This window comes from Candoia aspera, chromosome 2, assembly GCF_035149785.1.
Source record: "Candoia aspera isolate rCanAsp1 chromosome 2, rCanAsp1.hap2, whole genome shotgun sequence".
In the NCBI taxonomy this organism is placed as follows: Eukaryota; Metazoa; Chordata; class Lepidosauria; order Squamata; family Boidae; genus Candoia; species Candoia aspera.
Genome location: NC_086154.1, coordinates 18,326,426 through 18,339,101, shown reverse-complemented (window position 1 = coordinate 18,339,101; position 12,676 = coordinate 18,326,426).

Below are 12,676 nucleotides of genomic sequence, written 5' to 3'. Positions count from 1 at the left end.
AAAAACAAATACATGCACTTTGCATTGCAGAGAAGGCATTCAAGGGTCAAATATACTAAATCTTCCAAATGTTAGGAATTCACATTTTGTGATCTATAGTAAATAATACAAAACAGAGTTTTCTGTACATTTCAGAACACATTTGGAATTGAAATTCATTGTTTTAGCTTTGGTAAAGTAATTCAGAAGCTCATTGACACCGTTTCTCTTGCCTGGTGGTACCACTGCCATGTCACACTTGATGGGGAAGAAGGAATAATCGCAAGTTACTGTATTAATTTGGAGCTGGCAAGGAAGATGCAGGCCTTAGGAAGGCCTTGTCTAAACTGGAGAGATCTACTAGTATCCTCTTTCTGTTGCAAGCAGGAGTTTTACAGGCAAAAACAAAAATTTGCTTTCTTGGATCATTCTCAGGCTGTGCTTGCTTGAGACGATAGAAGCTGTAAAGATCTGAAGCCACAAGAAGTGGAAAGTCCCAGTGAAGTACTGACACCAAATAATAATGAAGTACGAAATCAGAATTCTGATTTTTTTTTTTTAATAAAGTGGAGAGTCCCAGTGATAATGGTGGTACCAAATACTGAAGTACAAAGTCAAAATGGTCGGATTTTTTAATAATATGTAAGGGCCCTAAAATGATTGTATGAAGTCTGTCTTAAACAAATACTTTGTCAGTTGGGAATCTTGCATGGACATTTCATGACTGTAGCTGTTTTATTGGGGGAATTGCAGTTTACTACAGGTTATCAAGTAAATCGTGAGGTTGCATTATATCTAGCATCAGTTCTTCATGAAGTGTTTGTTTTCTGCAGCCATTTTCTGGATTTTGTTTGGAATGAGTGCAGGAGATGAATAATTAGATCCAATATGCTGGGTTTCATTGGAATGTTAGCATATTCACACTAGCAGAAAAGTAAATGGCACAAACAGAACTTGCCATTTGCTCTCACACAACTGAGCTGAACAAAAAAGTGCCTGTGAAAAGGTGATTGTTTTCACTGGCAATCCAGAGGCAGCTGTATTTCTAGCTGAAATAACGGAGAAATTGAGAGAACCATACTGTATTGGTTTGTCCTGAGCCAACTGATGGAGGTGTACATTGTGTTTTCGTCAGAGCTGTAACTATAACAACACTTAGGCAGTTTAATGTAGCTTAAAACTTTAGATCAGTGTATTTCAAACTTGGCAACTAAGATGTATGGATTTCAACTCCCAGAATTCTTTAGCCGGCATGTTGGGTGGGGAATTCTGGGACTTGAAGTCCACATATCTGAAAGTTGTCAAGGTTGAAAAACATTGTTTTATATGGTGTTTATAGGAAGTCCTTCTGAAATATTGGGGCTGGCTTCTGAACCACCATGTCAAGGATTGGGCTGAAGGGCTCTCAGATTGTGAGATTTCTATTCCAGTTTGTGTCTTATTAGGGGTAAAAAAGGCGTATGGTTATGAAATGTCCAATACCATCCATTTATACATTGGTGGGCTCATCGTATTCAGAAAGCATTACGATTTTTCCAACGTGTGTCCTTTAGAAGACCTACCTTTCTTTTCTTGGGGCTGGTTCTCACAAACAGCAGATAAACGAGGCCAAAATCTGATTTGGGATTGTATCAGTTCAGACTGCTAGAGGAATCTCAGAATTCTTTTAGGGTAAAATATTTTTTTAAAGAACAGGAGCTACAGAAAACTTGCATCTGAGAAAGCTAGGCTAAAACCCTTGCAAATAAGATGCTGATTTTCTCTGCGACAGAGTTGAGTTCTGTTTTTTGTGTCAAGGAGCATGTGGAATTCAGTAGTATAGCATGGCATCTGGATTGGCATATCATCGGTTTTGGGTAAGAATTGGCTAATAAACACAGCCCATGCAGTCAGAAGCCAGAAAAATCTTGCCTTGCTTCTGTGGGCTTCAGTCAGCCTTCCCTAACCTGGTAACCTCATTGGCCAGATGAGTTGGGGATTTTGTTTGGAGATTACATCTGGAGGACACCATGTTGGAGAAGGATAGTTTTAAAAATTGCTTTTTGGGTGGTCCTCTTTCCATTTTGCCTTGGAAAATCCTGCAGGAGTCCAGAGGATTATTCTGCAGATGAATTCAGAAACTAGCTTCTGTCCATGGTGCTGTCCTTGACCCCTAAAATCCCCATCAATTTTCTTTGCTGTCCTGTTTCCTCTGATTTACCCTTCCCTAATCTGGTGGTCCAGATGTGCCATGAGGTCTATTCTGAAATCCCAGCCACAGTCCAAGCCATGCTGGGTGCCAATCCAGGAGATGCTGTTCCAGACCATCTGCAGAATACTACGATTGGGAAAACCTATTTTAATGCTGTTAAGGGAACGGGCAAAGCAGGAAGGGTGGGGCTGCAGTTAGTGAGTAGGCAGGACAGGGTTTTCTGCTTTCCCTTTTGTTTCGGTGGGACATATTTTTTTCTTTTTGTTATACATGTATGCAAAGTCTTTTAAGGCTTACATGCAGTTCTTTATATGTTCATCACAAAGTGGTAACTGGTATTTTAACTGGTGAAGGACTGCTGCTTCAGACTGGTCAGCCCTGATGTAGAGGGTCAAATGGTGGCCACAGCCATGTGATTGAAGCCCCACCTCCTTTTATCACATGCAAAAAGGGTGGGGCTTCAATCATATGGTCATGGCTACCATCTTGAGTTTTTTGACCCCTCCCACAGATGCACGATTTCCCCCAGCCAATTTAGAGGCCAAGTGTAAGAAAGGTACTGTATTCAAGAGTCCCAGCTTCTGATAGGCATGACCTCTTTTGGGACCAGCCATTTTCTGTGCTCTCCTAGCCAAAGCTGGCTGACTATCCTTTAAAAGAAAGTGAGTGGTATCTTTCCTGTCATTTTTTGGCCCTGTTCCACTTTGCCAATAATAGAAAGGTGGGTTATGCAGCCGTTCCAGCCTCATGTCTTTGTAGCCTGAGGCTCACTTGGAGACCAGCCCTTCCAGATCCTGATGTAAAGAGAACAGCTGTTAAGTTTCCCAGTACAAACCTGAGGTCTGGGTTCAAACACTATGTGGGGGGGGGGGGTGCAAATACAGCCATATTTAATCAGAGTAAGGTCATAACCAGCTCTGTGGTTACGACATCACATTTCACCGTGGAGCTATAAAGTAATGACTTGAAACATCATTTGTGAGAGAGAAAATGATGCATCATCTGTGCAAGAACTTTGACACTGCTTCTTTAGAAGAGATCTTTGTGATGTGGCGTTTAAATGCTTTCCACTGTTGCAATGCACTTCACAATGAAGCCGGAAATATGGACACCTGCTGGTCAAGCAACATTGCAAAAAGTTGCAGATAGCTATACTGCACAGAATGCTTCAGAGAATGCTCAGTGCAGGAGATTGCTACAATTTAAAATGGGTTGAAACATCACTTCCACCTTCAAAAGGAGGGGATAATCACATGTTAATACACAGGCTCGTAAGGGTGACAGTGAAGTCTGAGAAATACCTTACCCCAGTGTTTCTCAACCGTGGCAAGTTTCAGATGGGGGGACTTCAACTCCCAGACTTCCCCAGCCAGCTTTACCCATTAAGGTTATCAGATGATACCCACCCTTTTTTCAACCGGTTCTCTGTGTTTTCTGTCATGCTGCAGTGGACTGATGCTGGTGCCTACAAACGCTGATGCAAAAAAATGTTAAATCCAGTTCTCCCCCTGACATGGAGCTCCATTCCCCCAGAAGGTTCAATTTTTGATTATATAATTCAGGGTTCATTTGATTTGTAAACTATGATCAGTAGTACATGTATATGTGTGTGTGTTCATGAAGAACTGCCTGTTCTCTTACAGACTTGTGCATGTGTTACAATATATATGAGGGACTCTGTTCTCTGTACAAAGAAATGTGGCCTGTGATAGCAGAAGGGGAGACCTTTCCCAGAGAAGGCACCACTGGTGCAGAACGGTTTCTCCAGGAACGCTTGGCTGGTACCAGTTCTGCTACTTTACTGCCAAGGAAAGACCATTCTGATCTTGTGGGCTTTAATAAATAATTATATTTCTGCTGTTTTATTGATGGTTTTGCTTTGCTTTTAAGGGCTGTGTTGTGCTATGCCTCACATGAACTGCTTTTAAAACGTTTTCTTCTGCCAGCCACTTAGAATTTTCAGCTGAAAGGTATTTAAAAAAAACCTCTTTAAAATATTTGGAAGTTAAGCTAAAAGGGTGTAAAGGAAATGACTGTAAAGCACAGAAATGCAGTGATGCTCCATTAACACCTATAAAACATGCATAGATTCTCTGGATTCTGCGATCCTTTCTAAAATTACTACTGAGACTCTTCAGATATCTACTGCACCTTTTAGTGGCTTGTAAATGTGAAGGCCAACATCTTGAACAGAGCTGGGAAAGTGATGGACTGACTCTTTGGGTCTTTCCTAAGTGAAATGAAATGTTCCTAAAACTGGGTACCAATAAGGGAAGGCAGAGTAGGTAGAACTCCTGAAATTTCCAGATGGTCTTCAAGGGCAACCCAACATAGACCATGCTGCATAGAGCCATCTCCCAAATGTTTTTTCTAATATGACATACAGCCTCTCCATGCTAAATTAAAGGGGTCTTCCTCTTTGAGGTTGTGCCTTGAACTCCAGCTTCTGTGCAAGGTTCATTAAACTCTTCCCACCTTCTTCCTATTCAAAATTTTTTATTATCTTTAAAGGCTGACCTCCAAAGTCCGAATCAAAATGTTCTAAGTTGGAATAGCCGTGGGTTTTTCCTTTAATGTCCTGTAGACAAACACCTGGTTCTGTGTATCTGCAGGAAAAGCGTTTTACGGGTCTTATTTGCTGAGGCCGTTTGCCAGGCGCAAATGAAGGAAAGTCAAGATGGCAGCCATGATGGCGGAATTCAAAATCTGCCTGGTTTTTAAGTAAAACGGGCAATCAATCACTTTTATTACAGCCCTAGGGCCAGATACAATATAGATAGATAGATAGATAGATAGATAGATAGATAGATAGATAGATAGATAGATAGATAAAAATAATTAGTATGATACAATCTAAAATTAAGAATAAAAATAGTAAAATGAAATAAAATACTATGTTAAATTCTAAACCTAAGTAATGGTGCAGTGTATTGTGCAGATGGTAGCACAAAACTGGACAACTTGGGAGGATATTTTCAAGTCCTTGTCCAAAAGAAGTAGCATTAAACAGAAATCACACTCCTGCCTGGAAATGTCTTCAGTATTGGAAACCTGTGAGTTTTGACCGTGGGTGCAACTGTTAACAGCACAGGAAATTTGAGAGAGAAAGACAACGGCAAATAAAGAATAATTCCTTAGCCATGTTATTATTTCTTGCTGTGAGGGGGAATTACTATAATCTTTTATCTCCATTTAAACTATTCACAGGCAAGCCAGAAAGGTGGACCCAGGGCTTAAAAAGAGATGAGAACTGGCGAGATCTCCAGATTTGAAGCTCCCTCAACCTTGTCCTTGATGGTGCTGGACCCCTCATGCCTGCTCATTTGGCCATACCTCCCCATCATCCTTGGCCAGCATGGCCAATTCCACCCTCAGAAGTAAAAATTTAGTATGCATCAGAGATGATCTGATTCCAGATTAGAAAACAAAATTAACTAATTGGAATGGTATAGAATGCTGGGTTAAAGTGTGACTGGCTAGCCCTATGTTTCTCAACCTTGGCAACTCTAAGATGTGTGGACTTCAACTGCCAGAATTCCCCAGTCGGCCAACCATGCTGGCTGGGGAATTCTGGGAGTTGAAGTCCACACGTCTGAAAGTGGCCAAGGTTGAGAAACACTGGTCTAGAAGCTCTTTGGCTTTGCATGCCATCGAGTGGGGGTTGGAGATTTCTACAGCTGCTGAATTCCCTTGACAACTGGGGGCCAGATGGTGCCCTTCTACAGGGTATACATTTATGCGCATGTGTGTGCCACTCCCTAGTTTTACCTTTATAAAACCCCCCTCATCCCTCTGGCTCTGAAACCTTGTATGGGAAGAAGCCTTCAGACCTACCTTGCCCTTGCCAAGGCTGGTGGGTGTGTGCACACTGACACAGGTGTGTAATAGAGGGAACGTGCCCCGGCAGCTAGCCTGTGCCTGAAAAAGACCTTGTTCAGGGAAGGAACGAGACTGGGGAGGTCTGAGCAAATGTGGCCCTCATGAATTGGGGATATAAGCTGTCTCAAGCTAAGATGCTTAATTCTGTGCCAAAATCCTGAAAAAATTTATCCTGGCTTGGATCTGTGGGCAGAAACTCATATGTTCCCTGACACTCCCCCCTCCCCAACTTTATTGCAACATTAGCAATTCATATCTTTGGATTCAAGGGTTTCTAATCAATGGGTGATAATCATTATTTAAAGGATTGTTTGTTATCCAGTCACAAAAGAGGGTATAGTGGTTAAGGCACTGGGCTAGAAACTGGGAGACCATGAGTTCTAGTCCCGCCTTAGGCACAAAGCCAGCTGGGTGACCTTGGGTCAGCCATTTTCTCTCAGCCCTGGGAAGGAGGCAATGGCAAACCACTTCTGGAAAGAAAAAAAAAAACTTGCCAAGAAAACTGCAGGGACTTATCCAGGCAGTTGCCAGGAGTCAGTACTGACTTGAAGGCACAAAACCAACCAACCAGCAGTCACAAAACAGCCTTGCCGTTTACAATTCAGTAGGAGCCACCCATGGACTCAGGCTTATAGGCTAAAAGACATAGATATTAGGAATCATGCTTGAAAGGCCAAGGTGAGAAACCCAGGACTAGCTTGTGCCTGGATTGGACCAATGCACCCAGGCAGTTGGACTAATTCAGTAATCCTGGGTTCACTTAACCAAGGGTTGACTGGTATCCTGCCTGAAATGAATCTAGCCTTGCAATCAGCCTGTAAATGAAGCTTTCCTGGTGCCCTCTTAGAAATGGTACTGGAGGAAATTAATAGAAATGGACAAACCTAATAAAATCTCAGGAAGCTTCTCCAGCCATTTCTGCACCCCAATATTATGTATTGTTAGAGGTGCCAAGTCCTGTTCTAAGCTTTTCGAATCTAAATTGCTAGCTGAGAACAGGGCAGGGAGGGCTTTGGGGTGAGTAAAAACGGGACCATGCCCACAGACCTAGAGAATGCTCTTCTGGCTCCTCCAGAGGAGAAAAGGGCATCATGGGTTTTGTCAGCCACGAGTAGATGAACCGGGGAAAATCTCACCAGACACATTTCTATCCCATGGGAGACCGAACATGCTGGATTTTAATGGCGCGCTGCAACTGGAGAGGCTCAACAGTCGGAGAGGAATCGAGGAAAAGCAAAGCGCGAGGGAAAGGGCTGCCCGTAAGGATTTCACGATATTAAGCACCTGTTGATTTTCCGCCTGACGCCCCGTCGGGCGCGCGGGAAACTAAGGGGGCCACCTTGGGTCACCGCCAGGGGGTTCTGGCTCCAGCCTTTTCTCCGCCGCCCGCGGCTATTGGACGGTCAGCTGCCTGCTGGGCCAGGCGAGGTAAGCCGACTTCGGAGGGCTGCGCGGGGTGGGAAGAGCGGCATGGGGCTGGACGCCGCCGCTCGCCCAGAGAAGCGCGGGACTGGGGGAAAGGCCGCCTGCTCCAACTCTCCGCTGCGCCCGCCTTGGAGGGCAGCGCCGGCCCTTCGCCTCCCGCAGCCTTGGATTCGGCGCCTCCGAGGTCCCGGGTGAGCCAGCCGAGGAAGCCCGCGCCCGCGCGGCCAGAAAGTCCGGCGGCCGAACGGGGGAAGCTCTCTCGTCCAGCAGGAGCGGAGCCGTCCTCCGAAGCCGCCAGATCCGGCCTTCGTCGGGATGCGAAAGAAAGGGGGCTTGAGGAAGCGGGGTGAGGTTGGGGGGGCGGTATAATCTGGACGCCACCGCTGCTGGAAGGGGTGGCATTTGGAAAGCCCCGGGAACCGACCAGCTGGGTTGGACGGGAGCGGAAGAGCCGTTTCCCAGCGGTAAGTCTCGGAATGGCCATAATCCGCGCAACCTCGAGATGGCAGCAAAGGGTCGGTTTTTCATCTCCGCTCGCGCTTCTTTTCTTGCCCGGACTGTAGCACCCCAGATAGGGTAACTAACCCTAATCACAACACACGTGAAACCTTCACAGTTTGGTAAACGATGTATGGGAAAGAAGGATGGATTGGCCGGGAACAATTGGAAATATATATCTATTTTTTTTTCTGAACGTTTTCCTTCTTACCTCCAGCAGGCTTTAAAAGATACGGCTCTGGCTGGCTTCAGGATCAGCCCAAATTTGTGGAGGAAAGATGGCTGTTGCAGACGTGGCTCTAGTAAGAGAAGCAGGGATGGGGTGAAGAAGGAAGCTGGATGTGGGGTGGGAAGGAAAAAGGGCTTGGGGAATCAAGCTGTTCAGGGGTCCAGCTGGGCTGCCAGATGTGGGAGTGAAAATCTGGACGAAAGGGTTCACACAAAACAGTTAATCATATGTATTAAAAACTAAGTGGCTTGGGCATGCTAATTTTGGTTAGTTTTAGGCGTTGTCTGTTCCTCTGTTTCTAAGTGGTAGTATAAGCTGCATCTATCCTGGTGTGATAGCGCCTAAATCACACACTGAAAATTCTCTTTTTTCTTCTTGAAGGATGGCGACACTAAAACAAACTCAGTATTTGTGTCTGTTGCAGGTATTTGAATCCTTTTCAGTAATGGCTGGATTCTCTCCATATGCTAAGCCATACTGTAGGTGCCTCGTTTGTAGCTTGATTGTGTAAACTGGCCCTGATGACCATTGTGACATGGTTGTGGCTTATTTATACATCTGTGGTGAAGAAAATCTTGCTCAGTGTGCGCCACGAAAATAGTCAATGTTGATGCAATATTGTTTGCAGAGGTCTTGCAGGCTACACCAAATGTATTTATCATGCACAAAGGCTTGGGAATTACATCTAGAAAAATAATGGTTTTCTTAGACAGTGGTGACTTATTGATCAACCTTAGCTGAAAGATGTCATCACTTAGCAAGGTGCGAACTGAGGCAGGGGCTGGTCATGATCACTCAAAAAATAATGTAGATCATAGAATCATAATGTTGGAAGAGACCTTGGAGTCCAACCCCCTGCTCAAGGCAGACTTATCTGCTTACCTATCATATGGCTGAGGAGAAATTTAAAGAGGGAAGTTAGTTGTTCCATCTCCCAAGGTGTCATAGCAGATATTTGTCACTTGATATAAAAACCCTATTCAGATGTTAAAGTGGAATATGGCTTGTTTGGAATAAACTGCACCACAAATCTGAAAAAAAACCTATGCTAATTTCTTGCAACCTGATACTATCCAAATGCATTGGACTACACCTCCCATAATCAAAAGCCAATTTGCAATAGGTTGCTGAACACAAATCTCTCTAGTTAAATTCTAATGGTCCAACTCCTACAGACATACTGGCACAGAATGGCCTTAGACAGTATTCACAAGTGTTAAAAAGTGATGATACAGTCTATTTCCTGTGTTGGTAGGGGTTGGGCTAGATGACCTTTGAGATCTTTTTCCACCCTGCAGTAATGCTCCTGGACTCCTGATTTTTATTCTGTGATTTAGAGTGCGTGTGATTTCAAAAGAGTTGAGAAGTATTGGGTGGAAATCTTGCATGTGTGCATTGATGTAAGTGCAGGGATTCTTCAAGGAAAGATGTTCTCCCTGGAACACTGGGAGAAACATCCATTTTGCTGCTTTGCAAGTGTAATTTTTCATTTCATTTTTTTTTTTTTGTGGTAATCCATAGGGTGTTGGAGGAAAATTCTGAGAGTGCCTTGGACTGCAAGAAGATCAAACCAGTCCATCCTCCAGGAAATCAAGCCAGACTGCTCACTTGAGGGAACGATATTACAGGCAAAACTGAAATACTTTGGCCACCTAATGAGAAGACAGGACACCCTGGAGAAGATGCTGATGCTAGGGAGAGTGGAAGGCAAAAGGAAGAGGGGCCCACCAAGGGCAAGGTGGATGGATGATATTCTAGAGGTGACGGACTCGTCCCTGGGGGAGCTGGGAGTGTTGACGACCGACAGGAGGCTCTGGCATGGGCTGGTCCATGAAGTCACGAAGAGTCGGAAGCGACTGAACGAATAAACAACAACAAATCCATAGGGAGGTCATATTTCCAAAGATTTACACAAATACATCCAATATGCAAAGTACTTTGCAGCTGCCTAGGACACTTTAAAAGCATTTTTAAAAGATACAATATATTTACTTTTATTGTAGCGTCATGTTATGAAACAAGTCATAATTAGTGCATAGTTACAGTTAGTTACGTAGAATGAATTGCAATTAGAATAGAATGAATGCAATTTGTTACATAGAATAAAAGCATAATTTCTTGTTTAAACCTTAGAGAAGAATCTGGAGGTAAACTACAATCCAGACTAGAAAGTTACCACATTTACACACCCTTATTAGATTATGTTGCTTTATATTGGGTCAGAATCCAATAAAGTGTAACTTTTAGTATTCAGAGATAAGTGGGAAATCTCCCTTTTAGATTTGTGCCTATTATGCGCTACTTAGCCTGCAGTATTTAAGAGTCTGTGCATTAAAAAAGGGGAGGATCATCAGCAAGCTGTGCATCTTGGATGATTTCCTTTAAGCCCCAGGACATGTTGGGATTGCTATTGCTCTGAAAGTCATTTACACCATTCCCACAAAGGCCCTTTTTTATCTTAAAAGATTGCCAAGTTCAGTCTATGCAAGGCGGCATTCTCTCCATTCTCTCCAAAGGAGAACAAAAACTTTTCTGAGTCCACTGTGTTCAGTGAGGTTTGTTTGTTGTTTATTCGTTCAGTCGCTTCCGACTCTTCGTGACTTCATGGACCAGCCCACGCCAGAGCTTCCTGTCGGTCGTCAACACCCCCAGCTCCCCCAGAGACGAGTCCATCATCTCTAGAATATCATCCATCCACCTTGCCCTTGGTCGGCCCCTCTTCCTTTTGCCCTCCAGTCTCCCTAGCATCAGCATCTTCTCCAGGGTGTCCTGTCTTCTCATTGCGTGGCCAAAGTATTTCAGTTTGGCCTTTAATATCATTCCCTCAAGTGAGCAGTCTGGCTTTATTTCCTGGAGGATGGACTGGTTTACAGTGAGGTTTACTCACAAGTAAAAACAGCTAGGAATGCATCCCTAATGTATTTACAGTAGAGATGGGCAGTTAAGCAGCCACGGACACCTCTGCTTGCTAAGCTTAGCACCTACCTGACTTTAAAACACACGCATGCAATAAATAAGGAGGAAATTGTCATATAGCAATGCCCCAACTTTTCAGCTCATGTTTATTTGCAGCAGTATTCGCAAAATGCCCCACAGGAATAGTAAAGAGAATTCTGGGGTAGTGAAGATAATTCAGACCTTCTGGGTCAGTGTTTCTCAACCTTGCCCACTTTAAGATGTGTGGACTTCAACTCCTAGAATTCTGGCTGGGGAATTTTGGGAGTTGAAGTCCACACATCTTAAAGTGGGCAAGGTTGAGAAACACTGTTCTGGGTGATGGGGGTCCATATCCATCTTGTGAGAAGAGAAATCTGTCTCAGCAGCCATTCTGGGCATGCCCTACCACATCATCTCAAATTCACAAACTGGTTCCGTCTCCAGAAGTTTGCTTAGCCTTCCTCAAGTCATATGATGCTTTTTCAATTGGCCATTGCCTTTAATTCCATAAATACATACAGTACATGCTTATTTCATTCTACAAATTAATGTTGATTTTGTAATTTACTGATGAGCATAAAACTAATACCTTGTGGCAGGATACAAATCAAAACAGTTGAAATGGTATGGGTGTATATTTCATGTTGCTCATTTTTCTAATGTGTCGGCCTCGTGTTTAATACTTGCGTGGCAGCCAAAAGTGATTAGAAATTTCATGCTGCTTATCAAGAGGGTGAGACCCAGATCAATATATTCCTCTCTGCCAGTTGAACTACAGAGAAATCCAACAACCAAAACCATCATCCTGCATGGATTCACACATCCTCCTGACTTGGAGGGGAAAACAGGTCTTCAAAGCTTTAGGAAAGGCTTATGATGGCATGTGATCCCAGTCTTTATTTATTTATTTTCTGTCCTGCCTTTATTATTTTTATAAATAACTCAAGGCGGGAAACATGCCTAATACCCCTTCCCCCTCCTGTTTTCCCCACAACAACAACCCTGTGAGGTGGGTTGGGCTGAGAGAGAGTGACTGGCCCAAGGTCACCCAGCAGGCTTTTCATTCTTGAGGGGGGACTAGAACTCTCAATCTCCTGGTTTCTAGCTCGTTGCCTTAACCACTAGACCAAACTGGCTCTTATTATCCTTTGTAATTCTTTGTAATCCATGGTTTATGGTTTGAGATGAAGCTTATTCAACAAACCATGATCTGAAAAAAAAAAATCCCACTGCTTAGTTAGATGTGTGACCGCTGCATCAGCCATCTGGTGACTGGAATTTGAAGCTTCCTAAAGAAGAACAGATTTTCCTGTTTTGGTTCAAGGTTCCGGAAGCCTTTATGGAGGTGACTGTGTGTTCAAGTGATGTGCAGTACACACATGCAGGTCGCCGTCAGAAAACCTTATACAGGAACGGCACGCAGGGGAATTATGGGACCGTGGCCTCCCTAGGTAAGGTCTGCAGAACGATAAATAGATGTTGTTGAAATCAGTTAAACAGTAGCACCAGTGGGGTTCTCCTTCACTTTCCAATGGAAA